Below are 19,299 nucleotides of genomic sequence, written 5' to 3' on the forward strand. Positions count from 1 at the left end.
ATATATATATATATATCTATATATATCTATATATATATATATATATATATAGATATATATATATATATATATCTATCTCTATCTCTCTCTATCTATATATATATATATATATATATATATATATATATATATCTATATATATATATATATATATATATATAGATCTATATATATATATATATATATAGATATATATATATATATATATATAAACAGCAATATACACGTAAATGCATTTTTAGCTACATAAACTTTACCCTCATCTAAAAGCAAATACACCAAAACGGCTTTAAAATATAGTGAAGGAAAGAGAAGTTCTAGAAAAAAGGGGGATGGCTGGTGGGTAACCCAGACTGCAACAGTGAGTACAATCGAACATCTACATTTATGGCAAGTGTACACAACTGTACTATGTTCTTTGTGCTTCACTGTTGCAGTCATTACATTTGGGTAGAATCCCAAAGCTATGGATGGGAGGATGGAACTAAACAGCATTAGGAGTGGCTATAAGGCCCTGCAGAAATGCAGTGGCAAAGCCTGCCCTGGACTTAGAGAAGAGAGGCAAATGATAATGCTTTGTAAAAGTATGAAGAGAGCTCCAAGTAGCAGCTTCTAGAATGGCTTTGGTTGGAACTCCTCTGAGAAAAGCTGCTGAGGTAGAGGCAGCCCTGGTGGAATGTGATCTGATCCCCTTGGGCACGGATTTACCATGATGCATGTAGCAGAAACTAATGCAGTGGCTTAGCCAATTAGAAACAGTCTGCTTTGATATAGCTTTCCCCTCTGATCCTGCAGGAAATGCCACCAGTAGTTGCTCAGACTTTCTTAGAGATCTGGTCCTGTTCAAGTAGAATCTTAGTTGTCTGTGTACGTCCAATGAATGCAGAATCCGCTCCCCCTTGTTCTGCGGATTTGGGTAAAATGTTGGCAGGTGAATAGTTTGGTTAAGAGCCACATTGGATACCACCTTAGGCATAAAGGAAGGGTTGGTCCTGAGGAACACCCTGTCCGGATAAAATGTAATAAAAGGCTCCAGAGCCATGAGGGTCTGTAGTTCTGAAACCCTTCTTGCTGAAGTGATTGCCAAAAAGAAAGCTGTTTTCCAAGATAAAAACTTTATATCCGCTGTAGCTGCTGGTTCAAAAGGAGGCAGGGTGAGTTTTTCCAGCACAAAATTGAGGTCCCATGCAGGAGTTGGTGATCTTCTGGGAGGCCTTAAATTTTTGGCCCCTCTAAGATACTGTTTTAGCTGAAGATGAGGAAAGATGGGAGGCTCCGTGTTGTAATGAGCCGAGATGGGAGAGGCATGGATTTTTATTGAAGAAAAAGGCCCTTGTCAAGCATCTCAGTCAAGTATTGTAAAATCTGGGGAATACTTGGTTTTGCTGTGTCCATTCCTTGTGCTTGGTTCCAAGCACAGAATCTCTTCCACTGATCAGCATAAGGTTTTCTAGTACTAGGGCCCTCTGGCATCCAAAATTACATCCATCAAAGATTTACTGAGAGGTGTTTGAATAATTACATGATCAGCCATGCTGCCAGGTTCAGAGTTTGATTGTTCTGCTGAGATAGTAGATTAGGTATTTGAGGCAAGTACCAAGGAGGGAGTTGAAACATATTCCTTAGAATTGGGTACCAGTGCTGGCGAGGCCAGTCTGGAGCAATTAGGATCACTTTTGTTTTCCTGTCTGACCTTTAGTAAGACCTTGGGGAGAAGAGGCAGAGGAGGAAAGGCGTAGAAGGATAGTTTTTTTCAACTGAAGGATAGGGCATCCACTTTCCATGCTTGTCTGTGATACGTCCTTGTGCAGAATTTGTCCAGTTGATAATTTTGGGGAGAGGCAAATAGATCTATGTTTGGGCTCCCCCATTTCTGTGTTACCATGCTGAAGACTTGTGGATCCAGTTTCCACTCGTGAGGGTCCATAAGATTTCTGCTTAGGTCGTCTGCCAGAGTTATTTTGCTTTCCTGGCAGGAATTGAGCTTGAAGATGTACTTGGTAAGTCAAGGCTGTGTCCCACAATGCCACGGGTAATCTGCAAAGGGAGTAGGAATGTGCACCCCCCCCCCCCGATTGTTTATGTACCACATAACCGTGGTGTTGTCCATCTTTATCAGTAGTTGTCCTGGATGAAGTCCTTGAAGGCTGTCAGGGCATTCTGAACAGCTAGCATCTCTTTCTGGTAGATATGCAGATGCATTTGTTTTGGGGTCCATATGCCCTGAACGCATATCCCCGCCAGGTGGGCCCCCCAAGCATAGTCTGATGCGTCTGTAGTTAGGGTTTGGGTGGCAGGGGGTAGAGAGCATCACATGTTTTGGTGACATGTCTCTGTCCACCAAAGAAACTCCTGTTGTAGGCAGGAAATGAGAGGAATCCTTGTTTCCAGACTGACAATGTTGACTCCATAAACTTTTTAGATACCACTGAAGTTTCCTCATATGCAGTCTTGCATATGAAATTAGTAGAATGCAGGATGCCATGAACCCCAAAGCCGGCAGAATTTGTCTTGCAGATAACTGGGTTTTTGAGGCCAGTTTGAAGTAAGTAGTCAGTTGCCTTAGCTTGTTTGGCGTAAGGTAAGCCATCTGGGCAGCTGTATTCAAGCTTGCACCCAGGAATGTAATTTTTTGAGAGGGTACCAGTTGTGATTTCTTTTCATTTATTGTGTACCCTAGGCATGTTAGAAGCCTTTTTGCAAACGCCGGATGCTAAAGAAGAATGTCCTTGTTTTCTGCTTGAGACAGTCGTCCAAGTAAGGATAGATTTGTATGCTTCTTTGTCTGCAAAATGCAATTACTGGTGCCAGGCACTTTGTAAAGACCCTGGGCGCAGTAGATAAGCCAAAGGGCAGTGCAGAGAACTGGTAATGCATAAAACCTGCCTTAAAGCGGAGGTTATCTTCTGCATGATTCCCTTATTGGGATATGCAGGTATGCCTCATAAGTCTAGAGTCACTAACCAAGCATTCCTGCCCAGCATGGGAAGTAGCTGTTGTAAAGTCAGCATTTTGAATTTTGGAATGTCCAAGAACGTGTTCAAAATAGATAAGTCCAGTATTGGACGCCAGGCATTGCCTTTTCTGTGTACCAGGAACAGTCTTGAATAAAACCCTTTTCCCTGTTCTGGTACTGGTTGAATAGCCCCCATATCCATGAGGGATGTAACTTGTTTCTGAGCCTCTGCCTATTGATTTTGTGGCAGATCTGGCCAACCATTTGGAATTGGTAAAGCATGGAAATGAAATCTGTACCCCTGGGATACTATGCTTAATACCCACTTGTCCTGGGTAATTAACTGCCAATTTTGAGCATGAAGTGCTAGCCCCCCCCCCACCCCCGAGGTGGCTGCCAAAAGATAAGTGCTTGGTGATGGTAGAGGGAAGTCACTGAGACTGCTTACTGTAGGGTTGTGCTTTGTTTCCTCCAGATTTGGAGGTAGAGGGACCCCATTGCTTTGGGCTGTAAGAACCCTGTGTTTGGTATCTAGAGCCCTTTGAGCGCCTGGATTTACCTTAAGAGGCTCTGTTGGACACAGGAAAGGACCAATTTTTAGTAGCCAGTGCCTACTGAATCTGGGTGGCTGCACTTGTAAGAAATATTCTACAGTTTGCATAGATTTAGCTTTGTCTTCCATTTTCTTTAATACCTCTTTTGCCTTATTACCAAACAGAGTATCATGCTGTAAAGGTGCATCCAACAATTTATCTTTAACATGATCACGCAGATTTTGCTCCTTTCTCATCACAGATCCAGTAACTGCGGCCCTGCAAGAGGCCTCCAAGGAATCAAAACCACATTGCAAAGTATGCTTTCCAACCTGTTCTGATGCATGCAGTAATTCCTGTAATTCTTTATTTTCCACACAATCAGAAATCAACAACTTTCTGTTTCAATAGGCCCTTAACATGCTGTTGATATTTAAGCATATGAAACTGGCAGTTTAAGGCCCCAACTGCCAAGGTTGCAGATGTGTAAACCTTCTTTCCCCATTTATCCAGCGCCCTGGAACCTCTATCAGAGTGGGTAGGATTTTTGACTGTAGAGGCCTTTACACCTTAGGGACCCTGTGAGAGAGTTTCAGGATCAGCAACAGGATTTTTGAATACATATTTGTGAGAGTCAGGAATCCTGTAATATCTGTCTGGCTTACTAGGAGCCAGAGGTAGGTAATCAGGAGTCATGCTTGATTGGGAAAACACATCAACAAATGTCTAATACAGGAGGTATTTGCTTCCCACAAGTAATGCAATTATTAACTTTTACTGACATCAGTAAGGAGCAAGAAAAAAAGTTTCCCCAACAGGGTACTTGACTTTAATTGAAGACTTCGGTTCTGAAACTTGAATGCGAAAATTGAAGGAGTTGGCCGACTGGCACTTGCGAACTGCTTCTGCTTTGGGCACCGCGTGGCAAGAATGAATAAAATGGCATCCACTGCATGTTTTACACACCTGACGTCATGGAAGAGGAGACAGCAACCAACGCAGGACCCAAGACTTTGATATTCAGGCCGACTGAGGGCAACCTGCCAGCAGATTACCCAAATGTAATGACTACAACAGTGAAACATGAACATCCAGAACTGCAACAGTGAATACACTCTAACATCTACATTTCACACAACTGTACTATGTTCTTCTTGCTTCACTGTTGCAGTCATCACACTCGGGTTGATTCTCAAAGCTGAAGAAAGGGTGGAGGCAGTCAAGAAGAGTTTGGGCTGGTTAGTATGCCCTGCAAGACTGCAGTTGCAAACCCGCCCTGGATTTGGAAAATACAGGCAGGTGATAATGCTTACTGAATGTGTGTACAGAACTCCAGGTAGCAGCCTCCAGAATGTCCCTAGTAGGGACTCCCCTGAGGAATGCTGTAGAGGTAGAGTTGCCCTAGTGCAATGTGTTCTGACCCCCTGAGGCGTTGGCTTCCCATGGTGTTTGTAGCAGAAATGGATACAGTGTGCTATCCATTTGGAAATTGTCTGTTTTGAAATGGCCTTGCCTTCTACCCCTGGTGCAAAACAGAGTAATAACTGGTCAGATTTCCTGAAGGGCTTAGTCCTATCCAGGTAGAACCTGAGCTGTCTCTGCACATCCAAGAAGTGCATGATCCTTTCCCTTTCATTTTGAGGATTAGGGAAGAAGGTTGTCAAATGGATAAGACTGGTTTAGAGCTACACTGGACACCACTTTAGGCATAAAGGAAGGATTAGTCCTGATGGAGACCCTGTCATCGTGAAAAATAATTAAGGGTTCCACAGCCATCACTGTTTGTAGCTCAGACACTCTTCTAGCTGAAGTGATGGCCAGAAACAATGCTGTTTTCCAAGAGAGGAATTTTAACTCTGCTGACGCTGCAGGCTCAAAAAGGGGTAATGTGAGATTTTCAAGTACAAAGTTGATGTCCCAAGCAAGGGTGGGTGCTCTCCTTGGTGGCCTTACGTTGTTTGCCCCTCTCAGGAATTGTTTGATGAGAGGGTGAGAGAAGAGGGGTGGCTCAGTGTTGTAATAAGCCGAGATGCCAGAGGCATGGATCTTAATGGAGAAGGACAGGCGTTTGTGGAGTAGATCTAAGTAATCCAGGATTAGAGGTAGGGAGAGGGCAGAGTTGTGTCATCTCCCTTAGATTGAATTCAGGAGCAATACCTTTTCCACTTAGCATAGGATTTCCTTGTACTGGGTCTTCTGGCTTTAAGAATGACGTCCAGCACCTGCTTGCTTAGGCTGGTCACTGGGAGAGAATTCAAGGACTAAGCCAGGCTGCAAGATTCTGGGTTTGCAGTTGCGGATGCAAGATCTGTCCCCCCTGAGTGAGGAGGGTCGGGCTCTGGGATAGATACCAGGGTGGCACCGGTGACAGACTGTGCAGTAGTGGGTACCAGTGCTGGCGTGGCAAGTACAGGGCAATCAGGATTGCCCTTGGTCTGTCCTGTTTTATCTTTAGCAATATTCCTGAGAGAAGAGGCAGAGGGGGAAATGCATAGAGAAGTTTACCCACTGTAAGGATAGGGCATCCACTTTCCAGGCCCTGCTGTGAGGGGTTCTGGTGCAGAAATTGCTGAGCTGGTGATTGCAGGGGGAGGCAAAGAGATCCACCTCTGGGGTCCCCCAATTCTGAATCAGAAGGCTGAAGTTGCTGGGCTCTAATTGCTACTCGTGTGGATCTAGGAGATTTCTGCTTACGTCTGCCAGTGAGTTTTGTCTGCCTGGCAGGAAGTGAGCTTGTAGATGAACCTGCATGTTCCAAGGCAGTGTTCCACAGGGCCATGGCTAGCATACTGCTTGATGTACCACATAACTGTGGTGTTGTCTGTTTTTATTAGCAGGCGTCCTGGTGAGAGCAGAGATCTGACAGCAGTTAGAGCGAGCTGAACAGCTAGCATCTCTTTTTGGTTGATGTGCAGATGAATTTGAATTGGGCTCCAGTGGCCCTGAATGCACTTGTCATCCAGGTGTCACCCCCCCCCCCCCAGGCATAGTCTGATGAGTCTGTGGTTAGGGTCTCGTCAGCATGGGGTTGAGTAAAGGGAAGTTCCTTGTTGTGGCTGCATGCTGCTGCCCACCAAAGAAACTCCATCCTTAGACAAGGTACGACAGGAATGACATCCAGGTCCCGAGAATGTTGGCATCAAAGACTTTTTAAGTACCAATGAAGTTTCCTCGTATGCAATCTGGCATATGGAATTAGTAGGATGCAAGAGGCCATGAACCCTAGGGCCTGCAGGACTTTCCTTGCGGATAGCTGGGTTCTGGTGGCCATTTGAGTGAAGTAGCTTGTCAGATGGGTTTGTTTTTCTGGAGTAAGGAATGCCATCTGGGATGCTGTGTCCAAGCTTTCTCCAGGAATACAATCTTTTGACTGGGGACTAGTTTTGATTTACTTTCGTTGACAGTGTACCCCAGGGAGGTTAGGTGGTTTTTTTACAAATGTCAAGTGCTGCAACAGCATTTTCTGACTGTCTGCCTGAATCAGGCAGTCCAAGTAGGTGTAAACTTGAATTTTTTTTCTGTCTGCAGTAGGCAATGGCTGGAGCCAGGCATTTTGTGAATACTCTGGGAGCAATTGATAAGCCAAAGGGAAATGCAGAAAACTGAATGCATAGATCCTGCCCTGAAGGGTAGGTATTTTCTGCACGAGTCCCTGATAGGGATGTGCAGATCAGCTTCTTCTAGGTCTTGGGTGGCTAACTAGGCATCGTTGGCCAGCATAGGAAGAAGCTGCTGAAGGGTGAGCATTCTGAATTTTCATACCACCAGGGAGGTGTTTAGAATGGAAAGATCTAGGATTAGGTGCCAAGTGCCCTCTTTTCTGGCTACCAGGAATAGACTGGAATAGAACCCTTGACTTATCTGCTCTGCAGGAACAGGTTGAATTGCCCTTATGGACAGCAGGGATGGAACTTTTTTTGCCTCTGCCCACTGGTTTGGAGGAAGGTCTGGGAAAACTTTTGGGGTTGGCAGTGACTGGAAGTAAAATTTGTACTTCTGGGATACAATACTGAGGACCCATCGGTCTTTGGTGATGAAAGTCCAGTTTGTTATGATAGGCAAGTTTTTCGCCTAGGGGCATGAGCAGCTGGGCAGAGGTGGGGAGTGGAGTTGAGAAGTATTGTGAATTCTTTCTGTAAGGGGGTGGCTTAGCACTCCCCGTTTTTGAAGTGGAGGCATTCCATTGCTTAGATCTGTGCATACCCTGAGACTGTAGTCGGGGGGGGGGGGTCCGTTTCCCTGGGTCTAGTTTGAGATGGCCTTGAGGAGGCTGGAAAGGACCAATGCTTTGAGGGGCAAAGCCTACTGAATCTAGGAGGCTGTACTTGCAAGAAATATTTGTCTGCATAGATTTAGCCTTTCCTTCCATCTTTTTAAGAACCACTTATGCTTTGGTGCCAAACAGATTGTCCTTGTTCAAAAGAGCACCTAGTAATTTTGATTTGACATGGTTTGCTCCTTAAGCCAAGCATGCCTTCTCAGTACAGAACCAGTGACTGCTGCCCTGCAAGACGCTTCTAGGGCGTCAAAGCCACATTGCAAATTATGCTTTGCTGATTTGGCTTGCAGAATGCATAAACTCTTGTAATTCTTTATTTTCTGCACAGTCTGCAAAGGTAGCTAATTTTTGCTAATTAAGTTCCATGATATGTTGTTGGTACTTTAGTATGTGAAACTGGCAATTCAAAGCCCTAATGGCAAGAGTTGCAGATGTGTATACTTTCTTACCCCATCTATCTAAAGCTCTGGAATCCCTGTCCGAAGGGGTGGGATTCTTAGTTGTAGTTGCTTTGATACCTTTAGGCCCTGGGAGATTACCTCTGGGTCAGCAGGATTTTTGAAAAAGAATTTGAGTGTGTCAGGAACTCTGTAGTACCCGTCTGGTTTCCTAGGAGCAGGGGCTAAAGTATAAGGAGTTAGACTGGATTCCATAAAGACATCCACAGCATCCAGGACTGTGGGTATTGCTAAAGGCCTATATGTTGTGGCAAATCTAGAAATTCTCTGAGTCTCTTTTTGGACTGAGGACAGTCTTGGCATTCCTAGTGGAAATGCTCTCTTAAAATATGCAAGCTTTCACCAAAAGAAAAATCCTCTGGAGGAGAAGCAGAGGGAATGGATTCCTCTGCATCTGAATCCTCAAGCAGATAAAGGCATGTCTTCATAATCGGATACCTCAGAGACTTCAGACTATTTGTGTGTTAAAGCTGCTGGGGACAGGTCTCTCTTAGCAGGGGAAGGCTGGCTTCCCCTAATTAGCATAAAACAAGGTCTTCTGACATTTTAAGCATTTGATGATTTGGCAAGGAAGCAGGTGCTTGAGTTTGGGTCGTCTTTTTTAGGTGTAGCTCGTACTCTTGGCCTTAGAAACTCGGTTGTTTAAGACAGCAATGAAGACTAGAAAGAAGTCTGTGTCGAATATCGATAGTGCGAAGAACTTCCTCTGAAGTTGGTGCCTGCTCAGTGGCTCTGGACCCATCCAAGGTAGAGACATCCGCAGGTTCTGTAGTCAAAGAGTCTCGTGGCATATTGGACTCAAAAAGGATCTCGGTAGAGGCCTGTGAATTCACTGAAGCAGGCATCAGGGGCTGCAAAGGAATCTCACTGAGTACCGGCGAACTGGTGACTAGCTTAACGGGAGCGTCGTCGGCAGGTTTGGACCTGTGCGGTCTCTGTCTTTATCCTTACGTTTTTCGGAAGATCGGTAGTCAGATGGCTTACCGAAGTCATTTCAGAATACTGAGATCAAGAACGGAAGTATTTAGCGACAATAAGGGCCCGACGAATAGTTCAGGCATTGAACAGGGCACAAAACCGACAGAGGTACATCGTGGTCTGGGCCTAAACAGGTAACGCTGTAAGAATGGAAATCTCGGTGTCATACTTGCTTTCCACAGGCGAGACAATTGTTAACTTTTCCTGACATCAGTTAGAGCAAGAAAAAAGGACCCCTAACGGGGTACTTAGCTTTAGAAGACTTCAGGATGATTCAATTTGGAAAATGAAAACTCAGGTAATGGCCAACAGGCACTTGTCAGAAAGTACAGTTGTGTACACTTACATAAATGTAGATGTTAGAGTGTATTCACTGTTGCAGTCATCACATTTGGTTTATCTGCTTACAGTAGCCCTCATTCGGCCTGAAACACTAAGAACATCTACTAAGGCATTACTCAAACAAGGATAAAGCCTGGAAACCCTGGAGACAAATCACGCACAGCTAGGCAAGCCTTCCTCAAACTCCGCAACATGGCAAAAAGACAAATTAGGATGGACAAAAAATCATTTTATTTCCCTACAAAAGAAGCATAGTACCAACACAGAAAAATTCTGCGCAGCAGTGAACATTCTCCAGCCCGTCAAAACCACTACTCCCCCACCAAATATAAATGGATCAAACTCAGGCATAGCCACCAGTTTCAATAGCTACTTCACTTTCTCTAGACTTACACGAATAAATACAAGCCCCACCAACCTCCCACAATCTTTTAAGATCCCAAACGCCACCAACCCCTTCTCACTCAAGCCAGTACCAATATCAGCCATCCAACAGCTCTTATCTAAACAAACCCACCACCCTCGCTGCCAGCAATCTCCCCGCTGAGTACCTTCAACTAGCATCCAGGGCCATAGCCTATCCCACTTCATTACTAATAAATAGGTCCATCACTGAACACACCATTCCATCATTGTGGAAAACCTCATTCATCATCCCCTCCACAAGGGTGGATCTACCCGACCTCTCCAACTACCGACCCACTGCAATACTGTCACCTCTATCAAAGATTCTAGAACGATGCTTCCATTACCAACTCCTCACCCACCTTCTAATAACTTACTATCCAAAACCCAACATGGTTTCCCATAGCACCACCACTACCCTAATTAATTTCACCAATACTATACACACATACATCCAAAGCATTTGATACACTTTCCCACAGCAAACTCTTATCCTCTCTCCTAGCTTAACATGAGCAACCCCACCATGCTCCAGTTCAATAGTTACCTTGACAACCGCCTGCAATCTGTCAAATGGCTCGACTCCCTATCCTCCCCACTTCCCAGTCACACTAAGTGTTACCTCAGGGTTTGATTCTTGGTTCCTTTTTAATATTTTACAAGCCAACTTCACCTAGCAACTACAAAAGCTGAAATAGTGCAAAATGCCAATGAGGCAACCCTAATCTGCTCTGCATCTGGTATCCAGCTTCTCCAACAAAAGACTCTGGAATCCTTCACAGAGATAGAAATCTGGTTAAATAACTCAGAGATAGAAAACTGGTTAAATAACTCACAGAGATAGAAAAACTGGTTAAATAACTCACAGAGATAGAAAAACTGGTTAAATAACTCAACTGATACTAACCCCCCCCCCCAAAACAAACAACTCATGCTGTTCCATCCAACAAAGACTAACGAACCCACCACCTTCTCTATATTCTCTACCAACAAGACCCTTATCACCCCAGTCCCAAAGGCCGAATTAGTAGGACTTACTATTGACCAACAATTAAGACACACCAAACGTATATCCCTAATTATCTCCAAAGTACAGAAAACAATAAAGGCCCTTTATCACTGTAAAAAACACAACCTCCGAGTCTAGAACAGCTGTAGCCACAGCCCATCTATCAACATTACTCTATGCATCCCCAGTACTAACAAACCTAGACAAGTCTGACCTTAAATTTTCCACCTGTTACAACAAGATTGCCAGATTTACCACCAATGCCAAATCACGTTCCCACCACTGCCAATCCTTACATGCATTACACTGTCTCGAAATTGCTAACTTACTATGATACCATCAACTCAAAGTAGCACACCAAATATTATACTATCCAGAGAAAACCCCTGCCCTGTCTGGCCTCCTAAACTTCTATAATGCAAATAGACAATTAAGTTCCAGCAACAAAGCCCTGATCGAAAATATTCCATGCAAAGACAGCTCCAAGGAGTCTCTCTTCCCTCATGAAGTCGCTAAAACCTGGAACACTCTTCCCCCTAACATCAGACTACAAAAAGAATAATTGTGTAAAATCTTACCATAACCACTGATGTCCTCTTCCATGTTGCAGTATTCACACTGTGGAATTTCCAGCCCTCAGGCCCTCTGACGTCGGCTCCTATACAAAAGCTTAAGCCTGGCTGCTTTAGGTGTGTGGGACGTTACACGTAGGACCATAAACCAAAAACTATAAATGTGACGTCTCCACGCACAGATTTCAGAACTTGAAGCCTAAGTGTGCATAAGCATAAGAAGCTGAAGAGCAAATGTCCCTGCAACAGTAAAGCCTGTAGGGGAAAGGATACACAGGTGTAAACCAAGCATCCATAAAAGACGAAGGGGGTATGGGAGGGAAGGAATACTGCAATACGGAAGAGGACATCTATTGATAAGGTAAGATTTTACACAACTATTGTGTCTTTCTATTCCTATCTTGCAGTAATCATACTGTGGGAGAGTACCACAGCTTAGGAAAAGTGATGGGCGGGGGCAGAGGTAGAGGACTCTTCAGAATCCCTGCAGGATTCCCTGCCAAATCCCACTCTGGCCCTGGAGACGTGGTCTAGCTTGTAGTGCTTAGTGAAATTTGAGAAAAGCTTTAGAGGTAGCCATTCCTCTAGTGGAATGACTTCTAACCCCCTAGGGGCAATGGTTTGCCATGGTGAGAGTAGCAGAAGAGAATGGATTTCCTAATCCAGGAGGAAATAGTTTGTTTGGCGACTGCCTTACCCAGAGCTCTGGGGTGGAAGGAGATGAAGAGTTGATCAGACTTTCTGAAAGATTTTGTTTTGTCTAAGTAGAATCTTAGTGGTCTGTGCACATCCAGAGAATGAAGGATACTCTGTGCTATTAGATGGAAAAGCAAAAAAAGTGGGTAGATTAATAGACTGGTTAAGAGAGTTTAATCACCACTTTGGGTATGAAGGAAGGGTTAGTGTGCAACATCACCCTGTCCTTGTGGAAAGTGGTGTAAGAGGGACATGCCATGAGGAGCTGCAGTTCGGAAACTCATCTTGCGGAGGCTATGGCCACTAGGAGAAAGGTTTTCCATGTGCACATTTGCAGGGAAGCTGTGCTTGCTAGCTCAAAGGGAGATAGGGTTAGTTTTTCCAGTAAGAAGTTGAGGTCCCAGGGAGGAGGGATGGGTTTCCTTGGTGGTCTGATATGCAAGATTCCTCTCAGGAAAAGTTTAACGTCCAGGCTGGAGAGCAGAGGTGGCTGTAAAGGCAAGCAGGCTGAAATGGCAGAAAGGTGGACTTTCAGAGATGAATATGCTAGTCCTTCCTTAATGAGCTCACATAACAAAACTAAGGACCAAAGAGGGATCTGCTTAAAAAGGGCCCCTGTCTTTAAGCACACACCAATTTGAGAATCTGTGTCATTTGGGCAAATAGTTTTTCCCGGTAGATGGTTTCCTGGCATCCCTCAGGCCTGAGAGCACATCTTACAGGTGTCTGAAAGGGATAAGAAGCTGATCACCCAAAGGGTCAGATGCAGTAAAGGCAGCTGAGGGTGAATGAGAGATCCCTTTTGTTGGGTGAGTAGGTCCACTTTGTGGGGTAACTTGTGAAGGGGGAACCAGTGTTGCCTTGGCCAACAGAGAGTAACCAGCAAAACTTTTGGTTGATCCTTGCTGATTTTCAGTAGGACCTGGTGCATTAGAGGGAAGGGGGAAAAGCATACAGGAACATTCACTTCCATGGAAAGCTGAACGCATTCACTCTCCATGCTAGTGGAGTGTGGTCCCTGGAACAAAATCTGTTAGTCTGTTCTGGGGGGAGGCAAACAGATCCACTTGGTGTGCCCCACTGGTGGACAATGTCTAAGGTTTCCCTGAGCAACATCCATTCGTGCTGAGGGGAAGATGTTCTGCTGAGCAAGTCTGCTTGTTTGTTTTCCTGAGAGGGGATGTAAGAGGCCTGCAGAAAGAGGTTGTGTCTGGTTGCTATTTCCCAGACTTGGAGAATTACCTGGCATAACTGGTACGACTTTGTCCCTCCTTGCTTGCTGATGTACCACATGACAGTTGTGTTGTCTGTCATAATGTGTAGCAGGCCTGGTTGCAAGACTGGAAGGAAAGCCTTTAGAGCCAGTAACACTGCTGTCATTTCCCTGACATTGATGGGTTGCTTTTGAAGTGCAGGGTCCCAACGCTGTTGTACCCTGAAGCCCTAGAACTCTTCTCCCCACCCTAAATCTGATGCATCTGTGTGCATGGTTTGAGTGATGGGGGTAGTTGGGAGTGGGATGCCCTGGTTCCGTGACACTTGCCGAATCCACCACTTTAGTTCCGTTTTTATGCAGGGCAGGAGGGGAATAAGTGTCTAATGAATGTTGGCTTTGAGATCATACACTTAAATACCACTGGAATTTTCTCCTGTGCATCCTGGCTAATGGGAGCATGGGAATGCTTGCTGCCATGAGACCTACGACTTGCAGAAATGGTCTTGCAGAGAGACTGAATTTTGTACACAGGCCTTGAAAATAGCTGGAGAAAGCTTGGACTTTGTCCAGTGGGAAAAAGGATCTCATCAAGTCTGTTCTTATACTGCAGCCTAGGAAAACTTTGTCCTGCTCAGGAAGCAAGGACTTCTGGAGGTTGACAGTGAAGACCAAGTTGTGGAGGACAGACATTGTGAATGTGAGATAGTTTTGCAGGATGGATTCCGATTCTGCCAGAATAAGAATGTCGCCCAGGTAAGGGTAGATTTGCAGTCCCTTGGTTCTGCAAAAGGCAATGGCTGGGGCCAGGCACGTTGTAAATACTCGGGGAGCAGTAGACAAGGCAAAGGGCAAGGCTGTAAACTGAAAGTGTGAAGAATGCCCAATGAAGCACAGAAACCTCCAGAGGGAAGGTCTGATGGAGATGTGCAGGTAGGCATCCTTTAGATCCAGAGTGACCATGAAGGCTTTGAGTGAAATGAGGGGAAGCAAAGTTTGTAGGGAGAGCATCCTGCAGGATGGAACCTTTAGGAACAGGTTTAGGTAGGATAAATCCAGGACTGGCCTCAAAGGGCCATCCTTTTTGGAGACTAGGAAAAGGTGGGAATAGAAGCCTTTTTCTTCCTGTCCTGAGGGAACTGACTCTATAGTTCCTAGAGTCAGGAGTTATTTCAGTATGAGAGGGAATTCTTTTTTGTCTTGGCTTTTCCTTCCAAGATAGAAAGTATTATTTTTGGATGATGGAAAACATCCAAGTATTCGAGGTAATGGTTTTCCAGAAGGGGAGGCATTGGATAAAGGCGGGCAGACAGAGAGCTGATCTCGGCAGTCACGCTGAAGTGAAACCTCCTCAGTCAGGAAAGGGCTGCTTGGCAGGTCCCTGGGAATTGGGAGGTCTGGGTAAGGCAATCTCGTGGACCCTTTATGAGGTCTAGAGAAGGAAGGATGAGATGTAGACAGAGTTCTTACAAAAGAAATCTTAGTAGGGTAGTTCCTGTTGCGTCTGAGGAAGGGAGACAGCAGCAAGTGCTTCATGTCCAAGAAGCTCTTTACTTTTCTCTTGTAGAAAATTTGAAAAGTTCTGCTGAATTCTTACCAAATAAGCGACTGTGGTCTAGAGGAGCATCCATCATCTTAGATTTAAAGTCCTCTGGTAGAGATTGGAGACGCAGCCAGGAATATCATACAAGACAGATGCGGATGCAGCAGACGTAGCTGATGCTTCTGATGCATCATAACTGCACCTGAGTGTCTGGCTACTTGAGTAGCTAAAGACAGTTTAGATGCAATGTCATATTTTTGTGGGGCAGTCAGGGGTAGAAGCTAGCAAGGTGGAGGCCTGGGAAACAAAAGTCTAAGGCATATTTTACCATGTGTGTGTTGTAATTCATAGCCCTAAAGGCGAAGGTGGAGGAGGTATATGCTTTTTTCACCTATTCTGTCCATGGTCTTGCTGTCCTTGTCTGTGGGCAAAAGCAAAGAAGGTAATTGACTAGACTGTCTATCAGGAGATACAGCAATAACTGCAGGGTCAGCCATGGGAGGTTTTCACTAGAAATGTCTGTTCATCTGGAACTTTATAAAATATATCCGGCCTTTTAGGGGCAGGTGGTGGAGAACCTGGATTCTTGGAGGCTGTATTAAAGGCATCCAGAAAGGCTGGTAGAACTGGGAGAAAAGCTGAGGGGTAGGGAGATTCTAACTGTAGAAGCTCAAAATATCTTTTTTGGGCATCTGTCATCAAGGTAGTATCCCAGTTAAGTACTCCATTTTTGTGACAGTTTCCCCAAAGGAAATATCCTCTGGAGGAGAATCACCCTCAACAGAGTCTTTGCCTGGGGAGTAATAGTCCACAGGAGAAGCAATTTGAGAGACAGATTCCTCAGAAGAGGAATCGTATTGTTCAGGTTCTTCTTCCTCTCCCTGCAGAGTAGTGAGTAAAAGGAGGGAAAACGCAGAGGCTCGCCTATGGCTCAGCAATAGAATGTCTGTAGGTGCAGGGCCTGTAGGCCTAAGCACCATAAAGGCTTGCAGTAAGGAACTGCTGAAGGTCTGCCAATCCGGAATAGCTTGAGGCATAGGGCTCAAGTGTTTTTTTTTTTCTTCTTCTTAGCTGGCATTGGCTTAGGAGTGGGCCCAGTAACAGAGGTCTGGGCTTGAGAAGGGGTCTCGGTTGGCCGACCAAGTACTGGTTCCCCCTTGACATCGGATCAAGCCGGTGTCTGGGTCAGCTCCATTGGCGTGCTCTCTGCAGCTGCAGTAACGGCCTCTCCCAGAGGATTCGTCGAAGCTGGCGGTAGAAACCGCTGTCCCTCTGCCACTAAAAATCAGTAGTCAGCAGGACGTCCAATGGCAGAGCTGCAATGCGAGTAGGCCTGGAAACCTTGGCCTTCTTCCACAGTTGTTCAGTTTGGGTGGCCGACTCGGGATCCATCCTGTGAGCAAAGAGTTTCAATCTGATAATCAAGATACAAATTTAAAGCTGCCAGACGACTGCGGAGGGTTTTTGGTACAAATGACTGACAATGGAACAGGCCTTATGGTCATGCTCCTCACCTAAGCAAAACAAGCACTTGTCGTGTGAATCCTTATGCAGTATCTGACACCTGCAATTAAATTTGCTCTTTTTCTCAGACATCGGCTAAATAGCAGAGACAAAATCTACAGCAACCAAGCTCAAGTAACAAGAAAACGAAAACCCCAACGGGGTACTTATCTTTTTTGAAGTCTTCGGAGTAAAGAGCAGAACGGTCTGCGGCTGAAAAGTTCTGAGGTCTCTGCGTGCAGACGTCACATTTATAGTCCCTTTATGGCCCTACATGTCATGCCCCACGCACCTACAGCAGCCAGGCTTAAGCTTTTTGTACAAGAGCCGACGTCAGATCGCCTGAACACTGGAAATCCACAATATGAATACTGCAACATTGGAATAGTAGGACATCTGTACTACCACTTTCAAAAAAACTCCTTAAATCATACATTCACACCAACTATCTATGCAACTGCAATGGGCCACCTTGAAATCTCACTAACTGCAGGAACATTATTTCCTTATGCCTCTGGTGAATTCTAATAATGTGCAGAACCAAGGCTCATTCTATTATTCATATGATTTTTGGTATGAAATGCTATGCACGTAACTTGTACATTTGTTGTTGCCATTGTGTCTTACACGAGCTTCAAAATGAACTACCCCCCCCATCTCAAATCACTATTCAAACTCAGCCTCTCTACAGGCTATGTACCCAAAGAATGGCGTACAGCAACAGTCGTACCACTCCACAAAGGTGGTGCCACAACTGACCCTGGGAACTATCGCCCTATAAGCTTGACTAGCTTGGTCTGCAAAGCCATGGAACGCATTATCATGGAGCTCATTAACAGGGACATTGGGAACCTCCAGACACTGGACCCCACCCAGTTCGGCTTTGTTAAAGGCAGATCTTGCCTCCTGAACTTGGTCGACTTCTTCATAACAGTCACCAAGGCCACAGATGAAGGGAAGGTGGTCCACACAGCATATCTGGACCTCGCTAAGGCGTTCGACACCATCCCACACTCAGGAATCAGACAAACTCACCAGCTTAAATATCAACCCCCATGTCGCGAAATGGGTTGCCAATTGGCTCTCAGACAGAACCCACACGGTAAGAGTGGCAGGTGCCATGTCTGACTCTAAACCAGTCACAAGCAGAGTCCCACAGGGCTCAGTCCTGGGACCCCTCCTGTTCGGTATATATTTCTCCGAAGTACAGGAAAAGGTGGAGGGACTGTGGCTAACCAAGTTCGCAGAAGACTGTAAATTGGGTGCAATAATTGACTCTCCAGCTGACACAGACATTCTGCAAAAGGGTCTCACAGAGAAACACCTGGTGTCAAAGTCACGGCCTCAAGCTAAATGCCAAAAAATGCATAGTAATCCTATTTGGGAAAAACGAAGTACCTACAAACTACCACACAGATGGGAATCCACTAAGTACAGAAGTAATTAGGGACCTGGGTACCCAAGTAGATAGCATGCTCTCCTTTGATAACCACAGACAAAACGGTCAGGAAATCCTTCCATGTTGCACACCTGATCACAAAGGGTTTCTCATCCAGATCCAAGGAGGTGATTGTGCCCCTTTACTCCTCACTCATTAGGCCCATAATAGAGTGCAATGCCCCATTTGGGATGTACCTCACTAGACACCTGCAACTAGAAAGACCACAGAAGTACCTCACTAAGAGGATTAAGGGCCTTAAACAATTACCCTATGAAGCACGACTAAAAACGCTCCAGCTCTTCTCAGTCGCTTACGATCTGCTCAGAGGTGACCTATGCCTGACCTATAGGGCCATGTTAAACCCTGAACTAATGGACATGCTTCACCTCAAAAAAACGAGATCCCTCAGAACCACTTGTTTTAGCGACTTGAACCTATGTACAACAATAAACAGGACATGCTGGAGGGACAGATTCCTGTGACAGCGACTCCCCTCACTCTGGAATAGAATCCCAATCCATATTCGACAGAGCTCCTCTCTGACCCTCTTCAAGAGAAATCTTGATGAGTGGATGGGTAATCGTAAGTTCTACCCTGGGATCACTTCAGGAGCCCTGCTGACAGAGGCCCAGGTTACTAATCTAATGGGGAGGCGAAACCCATCACTCTGTGGCTAGGCTTATAAATGCCCATGGGCAGATAACATTTTCATAGGTTCATAGGCAAGTACTAAGCTAAGACAGCATATTTTTTCATTAGTAACAGGTAGTTATGTACTCACCATAATGCTCTATGTATGTGGTCCATCTCGCCTCACATTCTCTACTCACGGGTTCGGAGCAGAGAATCGGCTCCAGCTCGACCAACTTATTTCTCTAGCATGAAGTCTCTAATTGGCTGGGCTAACCCGGTATCCCAAGATGCACCTCGCCCTAGCCCCAGATCTAGTTTGCAGCCATTCCAGTCACACCCCATACACAACCACCACTGGAAGGAGCTCCAGCCAGAAAGGAAAGAAAAAACAACTGACACTGAAGGGTTCTCAGAGCCAATTTTCCTCCAAATCCTGCAGGAAGTGGGCAGGTGGGAGGGTACGTAAGAATGTGAGGCGAGATGGACCACATACATAGAGCGTTATGGTGAGTACATAACTACCTGATGTTATATGGTCCTATCCTCGCCTACATTCTTTACTCACGGGCCAGCATCCCCAGCACCTCTATCCTGGGTGGCTCATAGGAAAATACTCCTGAGAACCGTGGAACCAAAGGAAGCCCGGCCCCTAGAAGCCACGTCCAACTTGTAATGAGTAAAAAAGGTGCGAGGAGAGGCCCAGGTGGCCGCAGCACAAATATCATCCAATGAAAGCCT

General features: G+C 45.3%; 1 protein-coding gene across 1 annotated transcript in view; it reads right to left on the bottom strand.

Moving 5' to 3' along the window:
• Positions 1-19,299, bottom strand: part of LOC122807832 (RNA-binding protein 5-like) — a 1,001,232-nt gene that overhangs the window by 718,188 nt on the left and 263,745 nt on the right. The window lies entirely within an intron of this gene.

This window comes from Protopterus annectens, chromosome 7.part1 (genome assembly GCF_019279795.1).
Source record: "Protopterus annectens isolate FY-2018-M chromosome 7.part1, PAN1.0, whole genome shotgun sequence".
Classification (NCBI taxonomy): Eukaryota; Metazoa; Chordata; order Ceratodontiformes; family Protopteridae; genus Protopterus; species Protopterus annectens.